Source organism: Leucoraja erinacea, chromosome 18 (genome assembly GCF_028641065.1).
Source record: "Leucoraja erinacea ecotype New England chromosome 18, Leri_hhj_1, whole genome shotgun sequence".
In the NCBI taxonomy this organism is placed as follows: domain Eukaryota; kingdom Metazoa; phylum Chordata; class Chondrichthyes; order Rajiformes; family Rajidae; genus Leucoraja; species Leucoraja erinaceus.
Genome location: NC_073394.1, coordinates 20943493 through 20961427, shown reverse-complemented (window position 1 = coordinate 20961427; position 17935 = coordinate 20943493).

Below are 17935 nucleotides of genomic sequence, written 5' to 3'. Positions count from 1 at the left end.
GGATGTTTATTTGGACATACAGCATGGAAACAGGTCTTTCTTCCCACCGGGTTCCCATCAACCATCGATCACCCATACACCAGTTCCATGTTATCCCACTTTTTCTTCCACTCCCTACACCATTCGGGGCAATTTACAGAAGTTGATTAACCTACAAACTCGCATGTCTTTGATATGGACATTACGTTTGGCACAGACATTGTGGGCCGAATAGCCTGTTCCTGTGCTGTACTGTTCTATATTCTATGGAAAAAGCTGTACTAAAACATTCAACAGATTATGTAAAAACTTTCATTATTACCCTGGTATACAACCCACTTTATACTGATCATCTTAGCCTTCATCGTCAAACAACTTGGTTTGACTCCTGTTTAAATCACAGTAACGCTAGTTGTGAAATTAAATTGCACCAGATAAATATAATCCAAAACTCGTCCAATAAAGACCTCAGACAGTTTTTCAGAATTTAAATCACCGGACCTGAAATCATGTTATTTCCAGTTGAACTTTACGTTTTTTTTTTTAAATGGATCAGTAATGCTAATTGATTTGAAGTTTATTAAATCATATTTCCATCTTAAATTGGTGTTCTATGCAAGCTAGTTCCAGCACTTGTGCAGAGAGAAAGTCTCAGTTTAAGGCCAACTGCTAACACAACAATTAATATTAGTCAACTAAACCATCCTATCACCACCTAGAGTGTGGTCCTGACCTCCCATCTACCTCATTGGAGACCTTTGAGCTATCTTTAATTTGACTTTATAGGAGTTCAATGTTATATCTGGCATTAAATGTTGTCCTCTTTATCCTTTATCTATGGGTTGCGGACGGCTTGATTGTATTCATGTATAGTCTTTGCTTTGACTGGATGACATGCAAACAAAAACCTCTCATTGTACCTTGGTACACGTGACAATAATAAACTGAACTAAATCCTTGTGACTACATTAGTTCACTGTAGTTTATCCATCCACAAGTTAATTATGTGAAAATTACTTGCCAACGTTTTATGTTTAGAGTGAGCAAGCATGGGCAGCACAGTGGCGCAGTGGTAGAGTTGCTGCCTTACAGCGCCAGAGGCATGGGTTTGATCCTAACCATGGGTGCTGTCTGTATGGAGTTTGTATGTACTCTCCATGACCTGCATGGGTTTTCTTCAGGTGCTCCGGTTTCCTCCTACACTCCAAAGATGTACAGGTTTATAGGCTAATTGGCTTTGGTAAAATTGGAAATTGTCCCTGGTGTGTCTAAAATAGTGCTAGTGTATGAGGTGATTGCTGGCTGGCATGGACTTGGCGGGCCAAAGGGCCTGTTTCCACATTGTATCTCTAAACTAAACTAAGCAATTACATGTGAAAGGAAGCAAAGCGGGAGGCCAGAGTGTTGCTTATGGTGCAAGAAATAGGGGTGAAAGAATTAAGTCTCAAATACAAATCTGAAAAGCAACTTTAATGCAGCCTACCAGTATTAATTTCCATTAAGTAAAATGGACTCTAATGAAGAACAGAAAAACAACCCTTACAGTCCCCCAAAGGTTACTTTGTCTTGCAGTCTGAAGTTCAAGAAGTAAAAGGCATGCTTCCAGGAGATAGGATAGATAAAACACGGAGGAAACTACTGAATGCCACAGATTGGCCGGAGATCTGAACATGACCAGTATTGCTGAAGCAGATGAATATTTCAGCAATGATTCCCTTGGCCTCATTCAGACCACTGTAACTTCACACTACACTTGGCAGCCCCCCCCCCCCCCCCCAAATACCAGCGGCAGTCTTGGAGTCAGCTAGGGTTAGGCAAAAAAATGATTGTCTTGGCGAGAAGCCATCAGACACAGCAGTGATATCACTCATCCAGAAACATAGCGGGAGCAATAATGATGGAGAGGCAACGACAAAGCAATGGAATCTATGGGAGTACAAAAGTTATTATGCTGCTGCACAGAGCACTGTGCGGAGCTTATGGTCTGTGTGCGAGTTTCTGTTTATTTGAGTTTGTTAATTGCTATGGAAAGAGTAGCGTGCACTTTGATGTGTATAGGGCAGTTCCACTTCTGTGGAGTGAAGCATGGCTATTTTCAGTTGATGTATTTACAACATTAGTGTCACAGTTGGGAAGAGAATATTAGCTCACAGTGTAAAGATACTTTGCAGGACAGCCAGCCATGTGGGATAATTAAATGCTAAAGATACCCAAAGGAAAGTTAAACAGGAACGACTGGACATAGATCAACAGAAGGGGGTTAGAAATTCTCTTGTGTGCAGGTGCAAATGGATATAACAGATTGGTTGAATAAAATGCACTGCACTGAAAATCATCTCTTGCAGTCATTATCCTGGAGCTGGTTCAATACCCCTCTCAGGCTTTTGTAGATCTAACCCGACCATCGAAGGGATCTACAGAAGGCCCTGCCGCATAAACGCAACTAATATCGTCAAAGAACCGCACCACCCTGGCCATGCTCTCATATCACTGCTCCAACTGGGAATATGGTACAGGAGCCTGAGAACAATGACCTCCATGTTCAAGAGCATCTTCTTCCCAACAAAGCTTTCTACCCCAACACTCCTCCCACCTGGGAATATGGTACAGGACACTTGGACTGAGAAGGAATTTAGAGGGATTTCCATGTTCAAGAGCATCTGGTTCCGCAACAAAGATTTTCACTACCCCAACGACTCCTTTTCTGTCCTGTCAAGGTTAACTCAATAAGTTCAACAGGACACTTCTTCCAATCAGGTGCCCATTTTTATCTAGGAAAGATTTAGAGGGATTTGGGCCAAATTCCAACAAATTTTTTTTTTTTTTTTAATGCAAATCGGCATCTTGGTTGGCATGGACGAGTTGGAGCTAAATTTGGGAACAAGACGTCTGCCATTTAGGTAGGGGATCAGGATGTGCATCTTTGTACATAACCTGAGGGAAACCTGCAAGACTCTACTGCAAAGGATGGAGATAACGGCACTATTAAACTTCTTAAGGACCAATGGTGCAACGGTTGAGTTGAGTTTGAGTTGAGCTTATTGTCACATGTACAGTGAAAAGCTTTTGTTGCGTGCTAACCAGTCAGCGGAAAGACAATACATGCTTAGAATCGAGCCATTCACTGTGCACAAATACATGATACAGAGAATAACGCAAATAATGTTAAGTGGAAGATAAAGTCCAGTAAAGTCCAATCAAAGATAGTCTGAAGTTCTCCAATGAGGTATATGATAGCTCAGGACTGCTCTCTAGTTGTTGGTGGAGTGGCTCAGTTGCCTGAACCATTCTTAATGATTGCATGTAGCAAGATAGAGTGAGACTCCATTTTTTGCAAACAGTTCAGTAAGATTATTGCCATACATAAATACAATTCCATGTTAAGTATAGAATGTTCAGCCCACTGTCCATATGCAAGTGGCCAGGTTTTGGTGCCATTTACAGTCCCCAACTGCAGCTGGCCACTAAGGCCCATTGCAGCCGTCACCTCCATTCGGATCACCCACGACGTGAGCTCAATGGATTTTTGTTAGGAAATGGTATCAAGGGACCTGAAGCCAAGGGAGGAAAATAGAGCTGAGATGCCACTTAAATCAGATCGAATTTAATGGCATGGTGGATCCGGGAGATTAGATGACTTACTCATGTTTCTGATTACATTCATTAATCAAGCTTTACTACCTCTTTTCCCCTTGAATAATTTAGTAGCTTCAGATTGATATAATTTACTTGTATGATCTAACATATCGTTACTGCCTTCATTGGTATAGGCCAGCCAAATACAATCTTATCCATGAACCCTGTCAGCAGCATCAATGTAGATTTTTCCACATTTCATGTACATTGACACTCTTGGCACCATTTACGATTTGAATGCTAAATGGCAGCTATTAATCAGCGGGTCAGAAAGAGTCGCATTTCAACCAAGCTGCTGAATATTTGGTAATTGATAGCCTTAACAGGTGTCTATGTCATGTTAAGGCATATTACCATTGGGGGGGGGAGTTAATGTAATAGGAGAGAGGGTGCCTGCAAATTGCATATCTTTGCTTCTCAAGTTTATTTAAGATGAAAAAAAGACACAAAGTGATGGTTTTTCAGGCAGCATCTGTGGAGAACAGTGATAGATGATATTTTGGGTCAAGACCCTTCGCTAGTCTCCTTTTAGCACGAGACCCTTCAGAATCTCCCGACCCAAAATATCACCTATCCATGTTTTTCAGAGATCGGAGGCACTTTGGTACAGCAGTAGAGTTACTGCCTCACAGCGCCAGAGACCCGGGTTCAATCCAGTCTACAGTGCTGTCTGTATGGAGTTTCTTCCTGACAGACATGAAGCAGCATGTGAGGTTGAGAAAGTACATCTTGGACCCTCTGACCCTCAGCATTAGTGCACCACAAGACTGCGTACTCTCCCCTCTCCTTTACTCTCTCTACTCCAATGACTGCACCTCCACAGACACCTCTGTCAAGCTTCTCAAGTTTGCGGACAACACAACACTGATTGGACTGATCCAGGATGGGGAGGAATCTGCCTACAGACAGGAAGTGGCACAGTTGGCCTGATGCCATCGCAACAACCTGGAGCTCAATGCTCTTAAGACGGTGGAATTGATGGTAGACTTTAGGAGAGCTCTCCCCACTCACCATCAACAACACCACGGTCATGCTGCAACCTTCCCCCCACTGATGAACTGTACACTGCAAGGGCCAGGAAGCGAGCAGGCAAGATCATCTCGGACCCCTCTCACCCTGGCCACAGCACCCGGTGGAAACCCATATGGTCACGGGGTGAACATGCAAACTCCGTACAGACAGCACCCGTGGTCAGGATCGAACCCAGGTCTCTGACGCTGTAAGGCAGCAGCTCTACCAGTACTGTCCACCCACTGGCTCATTATCATGCTCTTGGGCATGGAGTCTGAACATTCACTGGTGCATTCCTGGTGTAAATTACAATGGGGACCTGGTGTAGGGGGACCGCTGTGAGGGTTTGCAAGATTTTCACTGTGCCTAGTCACATGTGACAATGAAGTATTCTTCTATTCTAGTCTAAATTAGTGAAGCTGTCCATTCAGGTGCTGGGAGGTTGTGCCCAGTACCTTGCTCACCCACAGCCATGAAACATTGACTACATCACAGCAAGGCTGGGTGGTCACTGAGCACATAGACCATGCAGAGAGGCAGCATCTTTGTAATTCTGAAGGAATGGTTGTTGTTTTGGGTCTAGACCCTTCTTCAGACTGAGAGGGAGGCACAGAGATAAGGAAGGGTAAGGTGTGAAAACGAGACATCAAAAGAATTGAAGTTAAAGGAAAATGTAAATGTTCTATCTATTCTACATTATTGAATAGATGTACAATGTATAGAATGATCTATTCTACAATTTCCATCTTCATCTTCCATTTTCCATCTCCATCTCTTTTGATGTCTTGTTTTCACACCTTACCCTTTCTTATCTCTGTGTCTCCCCCCCCCCCCACGACCTCTCTACATTTTGATTTGCATTATAAGGTTTGTGAGAAACCATACGCTGACTCATTGCTCATATCCTGTGGAGGTTGGGGTGGAGTTGGTGTGTGGAGTGTTGGTGAGGGCAGAGGTTGCATCATCTTAGAATGTTCCCCTGGCAGGCCAGCAGAGGTCAGGCCTTACCGAGTGGAAGCCCAGACCACTGTTGCATCCAGCAAATCTGCATCTGCTGCCCTCCCTGTCTTAGTTTAGTTTTGTTTAGTTTAGAGATACAGTGTGGAAACAGGCCCTACAGCCCACCAACACATTGCTGACCAGCAATCACTCGTGTACTAGTTTTATCCTGCGTACTAAGGACAATTTTACAGAAGCCACTTGACCTCTAAACTTGCACGTCTTTGGAATGTGGGAGAAAACTCATGCAGTCACAGGGTGAACATGCAAACTCCGTACTGGCAGCATCCGCGGTCAGGATTGAACCCGGGTTTCTGGGGCTGTAAGGCAGTAACTCCACCGCTGCGCCACCGTGCCATCTCTATCAACACAAGAGTAGGCCCACAGCATCTCAAGCATGCTCCACCTGTCACTCTCATCTTGGCTGAAGATAGACACAAAATGCTGAAGTAACTCAGCGGAACACACAGCATCTCTGGAGAGAAGGGAAGGTCTGAAGAAGGGTCTCGACCCAAAATGTCAGCCATTCCTTCACCACCCTCTGGCTAAAGAAATTCCTCCTCATCTCCATTCTAAAGGTACGTCCTTTTATTCTGAGGCTGTGCCCTCTGGTCCTAGACTCTCCCACTAGCGGAAACAGCCTCTGCACATCCACTCTTGGCCTTCTGTTATTTGGTACATTTCAATGGGATCCTCCTCATGCTTCTAAACACCAGTGAATACAGGCCCAAAACACTCCTCATACCTTAACCCAGTACCATCTGTTATCTCAAAGCCTTTCATCAGAGTCGCACACAGTTTTCAACTTGTGGTTAAACTAAATAAAGGCTCAGTATCTATGGCAACTGCACAGAATGTACAATCTGGAAGTTATATTAGATTATGTCCTTTATTGAATTTGGCGACCAGATCAAAGTCGGAGTGCCTGTCTGCTGTCTGCAGCACCATTCATCAGAGACTGATGACAGACAGAATTCACAGCCAGCTCCACAGTGCATTGAGCGCACACAGGACAAGTGAAGCCACGCTGTCATAACACACAAACTGCTGCAGTAACTATTGATGCTCAGTTTTAGTTTTAGCCTTAGTTTTAGAGGTACAGCGTGGAAACAAGCCCACCGAGTCCGCAACGACCATCAATCACCCGTACACACTGCATCTATCCTACACACTAGAGACAATTTACAGAAGCCAATTAACCTACAAACCCGCATGTCTTTGGAATGTGGGAGGAAACCAGAGCACCCAGAGGAAACCCACGTGGTCAACAAACAAACTCAGTACAGACAGCACTCGTAGTCACGATCAAACCGGGTTCCCTGGCACTGAAAGGCAGCAACTCTACCGCTGCGCCACCGTGCCGTGAAGTAATAAAGATATTAGAGATCTAGAATAAGACTGAGGGCGCTGGAATCTTGAGCAAAGCACAAATTGCTGGAGGAATACGGGTCCGATATGGGCAGATGGTGCTAGTGTAGATGAGGCATCTTGGTCAGCATGGGAGGTTGGGCCAAAGGGCCTGTTTCCGTGCTCTATGATTCTGTGAGTCTATGATTCTAAGTACAACTGAATTAGGAGGAGATCAGCAATATTGGAATCAGTTTTTGTTTAGATTTCTGTGGCATCCAATATATTTTGATTCAAAGTCCAATGGACCCAAGTCTCAAGAATAACAACACAAAATCCTATTCAAATGCTAGAGGAGCTCAATGGGTCAGGCAGCATCTGTGGAAGGGAATGGGCAGATGAGTCGGGTCAGGCGGGACCCTTCCTCAGAGTGATTGTGGTAGGGAGAAGGCTGGAAAAGAGAGGCGGGGGGTGGGACAAAACCTGGCAAGTGATAGGTGGATACAGGTGAAGATGGGTTTTGATGGGTGGAGTAAATGACAAAGGCTGCTGGTGAAAAAAGGAGATAAAAGGGTGTGAGAAGGAGAGAAGAGATGTAAAGCCAGAAGGAGGGATATAAGTGGAAGGGATAGGAGGAAAGGGAATGGAGGGACTTGGGGATGGGAGCTGAGTGTGTGAAGGAGGGGAAGGAGGCGGGCTGACTGTAAGGGTGGAAGAACCTGCTAATGGGGGCAGTGCGTACCTCTCTCACCCACTCCTTCATCCTATTCCTCATCACAAACCCAAGCATCTAAATTATTCACAGCTTTCTTAACAAAAACGCGCAACACTTACTTCAGAACCAAGTGAGTTCTGATGGAGGGTACAAACATGCCGATATTTTTTCCACGAACGTTTGCCAAGTTGCTGCAAATTCTTCTCACGATCTGCCTCCTAGGATTAGTCTCAATAAACAGTGGTCCACAAGACTTTGTCCTGACAGACTAATCAGTTTCAGCTGCGTCCTGACTCTTGCGTCCTGACCAGCACGCAGAATTACTCTTTCAAGTTTCAGTGAACCGTCTTTCTGCGGAACACTTCACTGCAGCTGACAGTTCCTGCACAAAGTCATTCACTTTGCAAGCCTTTGGCACGCAGGGCTACCTCTCTGGAAGATTAAACAGTCCATTTAATGTCATGTATTCGAATATGGGCTGGAGATTCTGTTTATTCTGTCATGAAGGAATGAAAAGAAATGGGTAGACACACAGCTGCAGTAACTCAGCGGGTCAGGCAGCATCTCTGGAGAAAAGGAATAGGTGGCGTTTCGGGTCGAGACCTTTCTTCATACTCAGAGTCAGGGGAGAGGGAAACCAGAGATATGGACGGTATCAGGGAGAAGAAGGAATGACCGGGGTCGGACAAGTCTTTAATTATGTTGGCTGTTTGCCAAGGCAGTGAGAAGTGCAGATGAGGTCAATGGTGGGAGGCCTGGTTTGTGTGATGGACTAGGCTGCATCTACATCCCTCTGCAACTTGCTAGAGTGGTTAGGAATGAGATTGGGGAGAGCTAATACCAGTTAGGGAGTGAAGTGGATTTTGTGCTAAAGGGCGGCAATTGGGAGTGAAGAGATGCTGAGGCAAAAGATCACAGGTATTGAAGGGAGATTGTGGGGAAGAGAGGGACTATGATTAAAAAGATGTTGGCATATCAAATATTGGGGATCGTGGGAAGGGCTGGCAGCCCTGTAGTATAAGGAAAAATATCTAGGGCATTTTATTACAGAACACATGACATATAATGAGGATATTTATAGGCAACGACGCATGCTGTATGCACAGGCAAATATTCTCTTGCATAAATTTGGTGCGTGTGCAGATGTGGTGAAGATGTCGCTGTTTAGAGCATACTGCACACCCCTCTACACTGCGCACCTGTGGTCGAACTATGGAAAGACAAGTTTGCAGAGACTAAAGGTGGCATATAACGATGCCATGAGACAACTGCTAAGGAAACCTAGATGACGTAGTGCTAGTAATATGTTTGTGGCTGCAGGAGTCAGTATATTAGAAACTATTCTAAGACATCACATGTATAAATTCATTTGCAGGATAAATGACTCTAAAAATGTAATTATTGTGGCCTTGTCAAACATAAGGGTTAGCACTACACGCTACAAATCCCAGCTGTGGAGACACTGGTATCATTGTTTCCTTGTAGGACATTGATCATTCTTTTAATCTGGATTTTTAACTCGTGTATTGTGCGTTTTTTTAAATATAATTTATGATGCTTTTATAAGTGATATACTAAGATTTTATATGTACTTTGTGATATTTTTTAATATGCAATGCATTTTTTATGTAATGTTGCCCCGTGTCTGGACCTTGAGTCCGTAATAAAGTTTATTATTATTATTATTATTATTATTATTATTATTATTATTCAGCTTTATGGAGGCTTGAGGAACTGAAGATGCTGGATTCTTGAGAAAAAACAGAAAGTGCTGGAGGAACTCAGCAGCTCAGGCTATATCTGTGGAGGGAATGGACAAGCAACATTTTGGGTCAGGACCAGACTAAACTGAATTATGTAGGCAGGGGGTCAAGGGGGCAGGGGGAAGAGGGGTGTCCTACAGTGGCAGTGGTTGGAAGGCGTGGATGAGCCATTTACTGAGGACATTTAGAGAATTCAGCAATGTTATCTCAAGGAGGAACAAATTCTCATTGAGAATTCTTCACGACTGAGAGATTGACCTTTTTAAGCAATGTAGGGACAGATATTTAGCCTCTAGACCTCTTTCCGCAGTCGGGACTCACTTCAAATCATAGACTGTGTGTGCATGTTAACAAATTGTACAATTGACATCTATGTAACATAAATTACATGCGTAAAGTATCTAATGCATGTTGCAATGGATTCTGATCAAACCCCATGATATACTGCTTATAGACAATAGACAATAGGTGCAGGAGTAGACCATTCGGCCCTTCGAGCCAGCACTGTCATTCAATGTAATCATGGCTAATCATCCCAATCAGTAGTACCCCGGTCCTGCCTTCTCCCCATATCCCCTGACCGCTATCTTTAAGAGCCCTATCTAGCTGCACTCCACAATAACATTTCTGTTTTGCCTCCGTGTGATGCTTGCTCCTCTGACTCCATGAATCCTGTAAATCCATTTGGGTTTTTAGCTTGGATACGGAAACTGTAATGATTGATTGATAGAAAGATACAGCAGCATGGAAGCCTTTGTTGTAAAGGGAAAATCCACACTCTGAGGTGAGAAGGAGGTTAGGATGTAGATAAAAGCTCTGTAATTAGTTTAGTTTAGAGACTAAGTGTGGAAACAGGCCCTTCGGCCCACCGAATCTGTACCGACCAAAGATCACTTGTACACTTGTTCTATCCTACATGCTCGGGACAATTTACAGAAGCCGATTAACCTCCAAACCTCCACAGTGTGCGGAAAAAAAACGGAGCACAGAGAAAACCCACACGGTCACAGAGAGAACATACAAACTCTGTACAGACAGCACCCGTACTCAGGATCGAACCCGGGTCTCTGGATTGTAAGGCAACAACCCAACCGCTGCGCTACTGTGCCACCCGTTATTGCAAAGAGGAAATCCACACTCTGAGGTGAGAAGGGATTTGAGTGAGATGTTGGTGAAAACTCTGCAACGGGTCTTCACGAGCCCACAGAAGGATATCATGCTTTTCCTAGGTTTCTCCACTTTAACAGAATGTGCCAAAAAGGATTAAACACGCAACAAATGTTATGTTCTCGTTTCTAAAGTAAGAGCTATGCACAGCTGGTTAAAGCAGTACCCACAACATACCATGAATCATCGTCAGTCATGAGAGGTATTTACAAGTTCAGGAAAATAACCTACAACATCATAAAAGAGAGCAAAAATCCGAACAATTTCTACTAAATCTACCACTGTGCATACAAATATTTGGATTTTATGATCCCTTCATTGGGTTGCAATATTCAGCAGTTCAGGGTTGAAGGTACCAGTGGCTAGTAAGTGTTTAAGACTTAAATGTTTCAGTTCAGTTAAAACAATCCATTGAATTAACGGGTAACTGCGGACTTGACTGTATAGCAAACCCAATGGTAACAAAACTGTGTCTGCAGTTGCTGGAGGTTATTAATGCTTTAACGCCATTACACTGCGGCTTTCTGCAAATTGCAGAAGCAGAGAGAGGGCTGCAATCAAAACAAGAACACACCGTACCTCTCTGCTTGACGCCAAAGCTCTTCACGTTTCTGTCTCCGCATTTCACGCCTGCGCTCAAAGTCATCCATCCTTTGTCTCCCCTTTCGCTCGCAAATCAAAAAGAAAAAATACCCCTTGTTTGTCGCCTGCTGAGTGTTCAGCCGAGCCTTAGTTGGTGGCGTGTAAAAAAAAATTCTTCCTGTAATATTAGAAAGTAAAATCCCACCAAACAGGAAACCGGTCGCGGGGAAATCGGGCTGAAAAAATGCCTTTCTCTCGATCCAGCTGTGCCAAAGAAGAGGCCTTCAGACAGGGGCATTCAGATCCCCTCACCTCTACTCTCTTGCCCAAAGTGAAACAAATTCTGACGTCTCTGAGATGAGTTCTCTCTCCAAACATTGAAAGACGAATTGTCAGCAAATCCTTAACTCTTTGAGTGCTCTGGTAGTTTCATATTCCTGGATAAAAACTTCCATTGCTATTCACACTGGAAAACAAGAGAGCAAGCTGCTTATTTTAAAGAAAGGTCCCGATCCGAAACGTCACCGATCCATGTTCTCCATTATGCTCTTTAACTTTAGTTTAGTCATCGAGTGTGCAAACAGGCCCTTTGGCCCAACTTGCCCAAGCCGACCAACATGCCCCATCTACACTAATCTCACCTGCTGCGCTTGGTCCATATTCCTCTAAACCTTTTCTATCCATGTACCTGTCAAAATGTCTCTTAAACGTTATGATAGCACCAGGTTTATTATTGTAACGTATACTGATGTACAGTGAATGGCTTTTGTTTCCTGACCTGCTGAGTTACTCCAGCAATATGTGTCTTTCCTTGGTAAACCAGCATCTGCAGTTCTTTGTTTGTACAATCTGTTTTTTTTTAACGTTGTAACCAGTTTATTCCACAGTGATCAATAGATTATTCTGATCTAACTATGAAGCTGTACTTGAGGAGTTATTTATCTTAAGTTTAGATTGATTACTGTCAAGTGTACTGAGGCACAGTGAAAAGCTTTGTTTTGCATGCTATCCAATCAAATCAGATAATACCTTATAAATACAAGCCAACCTCAAGTTCGTTCGCTGGTGTGTTAGACACGGTTCTGCCATCGCTTTGCCACAGCCAGTGCCACATCTGTGCCTCTGCAGAGATCGTCCGCAGTGCATGCCTCTCACCGCAAATCAGTAGGTGGGCTATTGTCTGTACCTCTCCACAGTTGCACCTGTCAGAATCCGAGAGGCCCCACTTCTTCAGGTCGAGTCCGCAATGTCCCACTCCAGTGCGGAGGCAGTTTAGGGCTTTCCAGGTAGTATAAGGCAGGTGGTGTCCTGGTGCCATCTGTTGTTTAGTTTTGGTGCCTGACACGGTTGGCTCTAGTTTCATGAAGCTGTTCCGACTTCAAGGGTTTCTTGCCATGTTGGTGATTGTGCAAGGGATGACGGGGGTCCGTGTCCACATTGAAGCCTTTTGCTGCATGCAGCTGCCCGATCACGTCTTCGAGATGGTTCGTCGAGGCCAGCCAGCTCGTACAGATGTTCAACCTTTGTCAGCATCAGGCATCCTTTGGTTTTCCTGCAGGCAGTATTAAGTGCAGAGTCCACCTTGTGTGCATGTTTAGAGCGGCTCCAGGCGGGACTTGCATATTCTGCCACTAAGAAACAGAGCACCAGGGCCGCAGTGAGGATTGTTGTTGGGTCACTTCCAGATGAACTGTTTCCCAATTTTTCGATGACATTGTTCCAGGTGTTGACCTTTGCCTTGGTTTTCTCAACATGTTGGCGATATGATAACGTGCGATCGAGGACCACACATAGATACTTTTGGGCTTTGCAGTGTTCCAACAGGACATCATTCCATCGCACATGCAGTTGACGTTTCGCATCCCGGTTCCGGAGGTGGAAAGCTGGGCCTGGTCATTCCTTCCTCACCCTGCTCCCTGCTCCCTTCGGGCAGAAGGTACAGAAGCTTGAAAGCACACACCACCAGACTTAGGAACAGCTTCTTCCCCTCTGTGTTCAAACATTTGTTTGGTTTAGTATATTGCCACATGTACCAAGGTACATTGAAAAGCTTTTGTTTCGTGCTAACCAGTCAGTGGATAGACAATACATGATTACAATCAAATTATCCACAGTTTAGTGCAAGATAAAGTCCACCTCTTAATGGTCCTTCCAAAAGCCAGGGTACTGTCCTGATTTTTCAATCTACCTCATTGTAGACATTGGACTTGTGGTTGAGAAAATGGGATAACATAGAACTACTGTGAATGGGTGATGGTTGGTGTGGACTCAGTGCAAAATGCTGTATCTCTAACAATGGGCGGCTCGGTGGCACTGTGGTAGAGTTGCTGCCTTACAGCGCTTGCAATGCTGGAGACCCGACTATGGGTGCTGTCTGTACGGCGCTTGTATATTCTCCCCGTGATTGCGGGGGTTTTCTCTGAGATCCGCGGTTCCTACACTCCAAAGACATGCAGGTATGTAAGTTAATTGGCTTGTTGTATGTGTAAATTGACCCGTGTGTGTAGGGTAGTATTAATGTGCGGGGATCGCTAGTCGGTGTGGGCTCGGTGTGCCAAAGGGCCTGCTTCCGTGCTGTATCTCTAAACTAAATTAATTTAAACACAGAGTGGAAGTGACGGCACTGCCTTAGCAGCTGCAGCTCACCTGCAGTTTGTCTGGTTTTTCTTTTTTTTTTGTCCTGTTTTAGTTAATCTTAGTTTATTGGGTTGTGTATGCGTGGGGGGGTGGAAGAAACATGTTTTAGGTCTCTTCCTTCGGGGATGCGACTTTTTCTTGTCGTATCCCCCGTCTCCATCTCCGTCTGCGCTGAGGCCTAATGGCGGAGATGGCGGCCTCGGGGCTGTGGCGGCATTCCGGCGTTCCGGCAGCGGACCCGACTTCGGAGGCTCGGCCGCGGGCCCAGTGGACGACATCGTCGGGAGCTCGCAGGTCACAGGTTGGTGACCTGTTTTTCCGGAGCTCCCGCAACAACAGCTTCGTTCGCTGGACTGGAGGGCGGCAACTTCGACAGCTTCGACCACCCCGGGCCGCGGAGTTTGAACCGGCCCATTCGTGGAGCTTGGATTCAGCCGCGGGACTGACTTACTTACCATCACCCGGAGGGGTCACAACATCGGAAGCCTGGATCGCCTCAGCGCAGAGGGAGTACAAGGAGGGAAGAGACAAGGACTTTAAGACTTTTGCCTTCCATCACAGTGAGATCACAGTGATGTTAAATTTGTGTTTATTGGGTGTTTTTGTTATTTTTATTATATGTATGACTGCAAGGCACGAAATTTTGTTCAGACCGAAAGATCTGAATGATAATAAAGGAAACTTTAAAAAAAAAAACTAAATCAATAATAATTAAAAACCTTAAAGCTAATGAAATTTATTTTAGTTTAGAAATACAGCGTGGAAACAGTCCCTTCTGCCCACTGAGTCCACGCCGACCAATGACTACCCGTACACTAGTTCTATCCTGCACACTAGGGACAATTTACAGAGGCCAATTCAACTACATGTCTTTGGAATGTGGGAGGAATCTGGAGTAGCCGGAGAAAATCTATGCAGTCACAGGGAGAACGTACAAATACTGTACAGTCAGCACCAATTGTCAGGATCGAACTCGGGTCTCCAGCGCTGTGAAGCAGCAACTCTACCGCTGCACCACTGTGCCGCCCCCAAGTTCTTGGTCTTACATTGAAAGGCCTGGAGTTCAAGAAATTAAATGCGCTACCATTATAGATAGCCCCAATTAGACCACACGCAAAACTATCCTGGGCACCACTCCGTTGGAAGGATCAGATGAACTTGTATTGCTCAGATATATCAGATTAAGTCCTTGAGCCAATATTGAGTTACCAGAAAAGGTTTCAATCTTAAGGTTGCATCCATTCTATTTGAAATGGATATTGGTGATTTGACTGAACATTCCACAGGAAGTTATTAAGTGAAACTTACGTAAGTTAAAATTATTTTCTATGGTCGAGGGTCTTGGTAAGCAAGTTGGGGCATTGTAGTGCGGATATACTGCTCCATACTTTAGACTTTAGATATATGGCACGTAAACAGGCCCTTCTGGCCCACCGAGTCTGCGCTGACCAGCGATCACTCCGTACACTTACACTATTATACACACTTGGGACAATTTATAATTTTACCATGGTAAATTAACCTACAAATCTGTACATCTTTGAAAGGTGGCACGTATCTGGAGCACCCGGAGAAAACCCCCGCAGTCATGGGGAGAACATACAAACTCTGTGCCGACAGCACCCGTAGTCAGGATCGAACCTGGGCCTCTGGCATTGTAAGGCAGCAACTCCACCGCTGTGCAACTGTGCCACTCAAAGATTTCTACAAATAATTATTGAAATTTTGATTCCCTATAAACAGTAACTGGAGTTTTACTGATTGTTCATTTTAAAGTTGAGATACATAAATTACTGGGAGCCAATGCTATTGAGGGCTGCAAGCAAAGAAGATGCTAGAGTGGAGATTTACCTTACGTTTAAGTGATACAACATGGAGACTGGCCCTTTGGCCCAACGAGTCCAAGCCGACCAGCCGTTCACACTAGTTCAATGTTATCCCACTTTCTCACCCACTCCCTACATACTTACAAAGGGCCTATTAACCTACAAACCTGCACGTCCTTAGGGGAAGTGTGGGAGAAAACTGGAGCACCAGGGTGAAACCCATGCTGTCATCGGGAGAATGTGCAAACTCCACACAGACAGTACCCGAGATCAGGATCGAACCTGGGCCTCTGGCATTGTTAGGCTGGCGCTGGGTCTCTGCCAGCTGTGCCGCTGTACTTTCCTGAAAGATTCTGGCTGTCCCTATCTATAGCATGGAACCAGGCCCTTCGGCCCACTGAATCCACACTGACCATTGATAACACGGTCACACTAGTCTTGATGTGACAAGATGAAACGACTCATCCTCAATAGGCACCTGACATTTATTTGCTTAAATGCTAGAAATCGCATCAGTTGCTGCTGAGATTATTTTCCCTCGTTAAATTTCTTCCATCCTTCTGGTTACATTGCAGTTTATTGGTTGACCCCATTCTGAAAGAATCCAGTCCATTAATTCATAAGACAGAGAAGCAGAATTAGGCCATTCAGCCCATCGAGTCTACTCCGCCATTCATTCATGGCTGATCAATCTTTCTCTCTCAACCCCATTCTCCTGCCTTCTCCCCATAATCTTTGATGCCCTTAATAATTAAGAACCTGTCAATCGCCATTTTAAAAACACTCAATGTCTTGGCCTCCACCACTGTCTGTGGCAATGAAAGCCCCAGGCTCACCACCTTCTTGACTGAAGAAATTCCTCCTCATCTTTCTAAAGGTATGTCCTTTTATTCTGTTGTTCCTGGCTTTGAAGTAACTATTATAACTTACATGAGAAATTATAACAATTAAGAATTAAGTTTTGGCTTGGGTTACTGCTGGAGTAGAGTGGAGGTAGCGGGCAGAAAGAGGGGTGGGGAAAGGAGCTATAAAAACATGGATAATGGAAGTGTTTAATGTGCTCTCCATTGCAGGATGACCATATTAATTGTATCAAAGAACCTATTTTATTTGTTCTAAAAATTATTTGAAAATATTTTCAGGCAAAACCTTGATAGATTTTATTATTGTTACTCTGATGTTCACGGTATTTTGTTTTACCTCCACAATCTACAGGCAATGTATAAAATAATGAGGAGAATAGATAGGGTGAATGCACAGAGTCTCTTACGCAGAGTAGGGGAATCATGCACCAGAGGACATATGTTTAAGATGAGAGAACAAGATTTAATAGGAACCTGATGGGTGACGTTTTCACTCAGAGGGTGGGTATATGGAACGAGCTGTCAGAAGAGGTAGCTGAGGCAGGTACTATTGCGACATTTAAAAGAAATTTGGACAGGTACATGGATAGGAAAGGTTTGGAGGGATATTGGGCTAAAAGCAGGCAAGTAGGACTGGGAAATATGGGACATCTTGATCGGCATGGGCAAGTTGGGCCGAAGGGCCTGTTTCCGTGCCGTATGACTGTTTGATTCTAGGTCTTTGTTCAATCTGTCAATCTTCACCCATTCCTGAAGTCGTATGTTTTGTGGATGGAAAATAATCCCGATTTTGTTAGTGGGTTGCTGGTTAGAGCATGGAAGGTGAAGTTCTGATAGTTTCATTGTTCTACTTGCTGAGGTGAAGTGAGGCATTTATCCAACTCACATGCACCCAGCGGCACTCCCACCCCAATCACCCCTAGATTATGGACACTAGGGGCAGTAGTGAGAACACTGCACAAGGATGTTGGTCAAGATATTGACCGCCAGTGTAAGAGGTCCTCAGTGGCGGCACTGTGGTGCAGCTGGTAGAGCTGCTGCCTCACAATGCCAGAGACACGGGTTCAATCCTGACCTTGGGTGCTGTCTAAGTGGAGTTTGCATGTTCTCCCTGGGACCTCATGGGTTATCCCTGGGTGCTCCAGTTTCCTCCCACATCCCAAAGACGTTCGGGTTTGGAGGTTGATTGCCCTCGGTGTGTCGGGAATTAATGCAAAAGTGGGATAGCATGGAACGAGTGCGATGTTCGGTGGGGACACGGTGGTCCGAAGGGCGTGTTTCTGTGCTGGATCTCTAAAACTAAATTGCAGCAAAAGTGACCAAATGAAGCCTCAGACTAATTACAACTAACAAAAAATCAATCCTGCTTTCAAGAATTTATTTACACTTTAGCTTTAGATCTGGAGTACA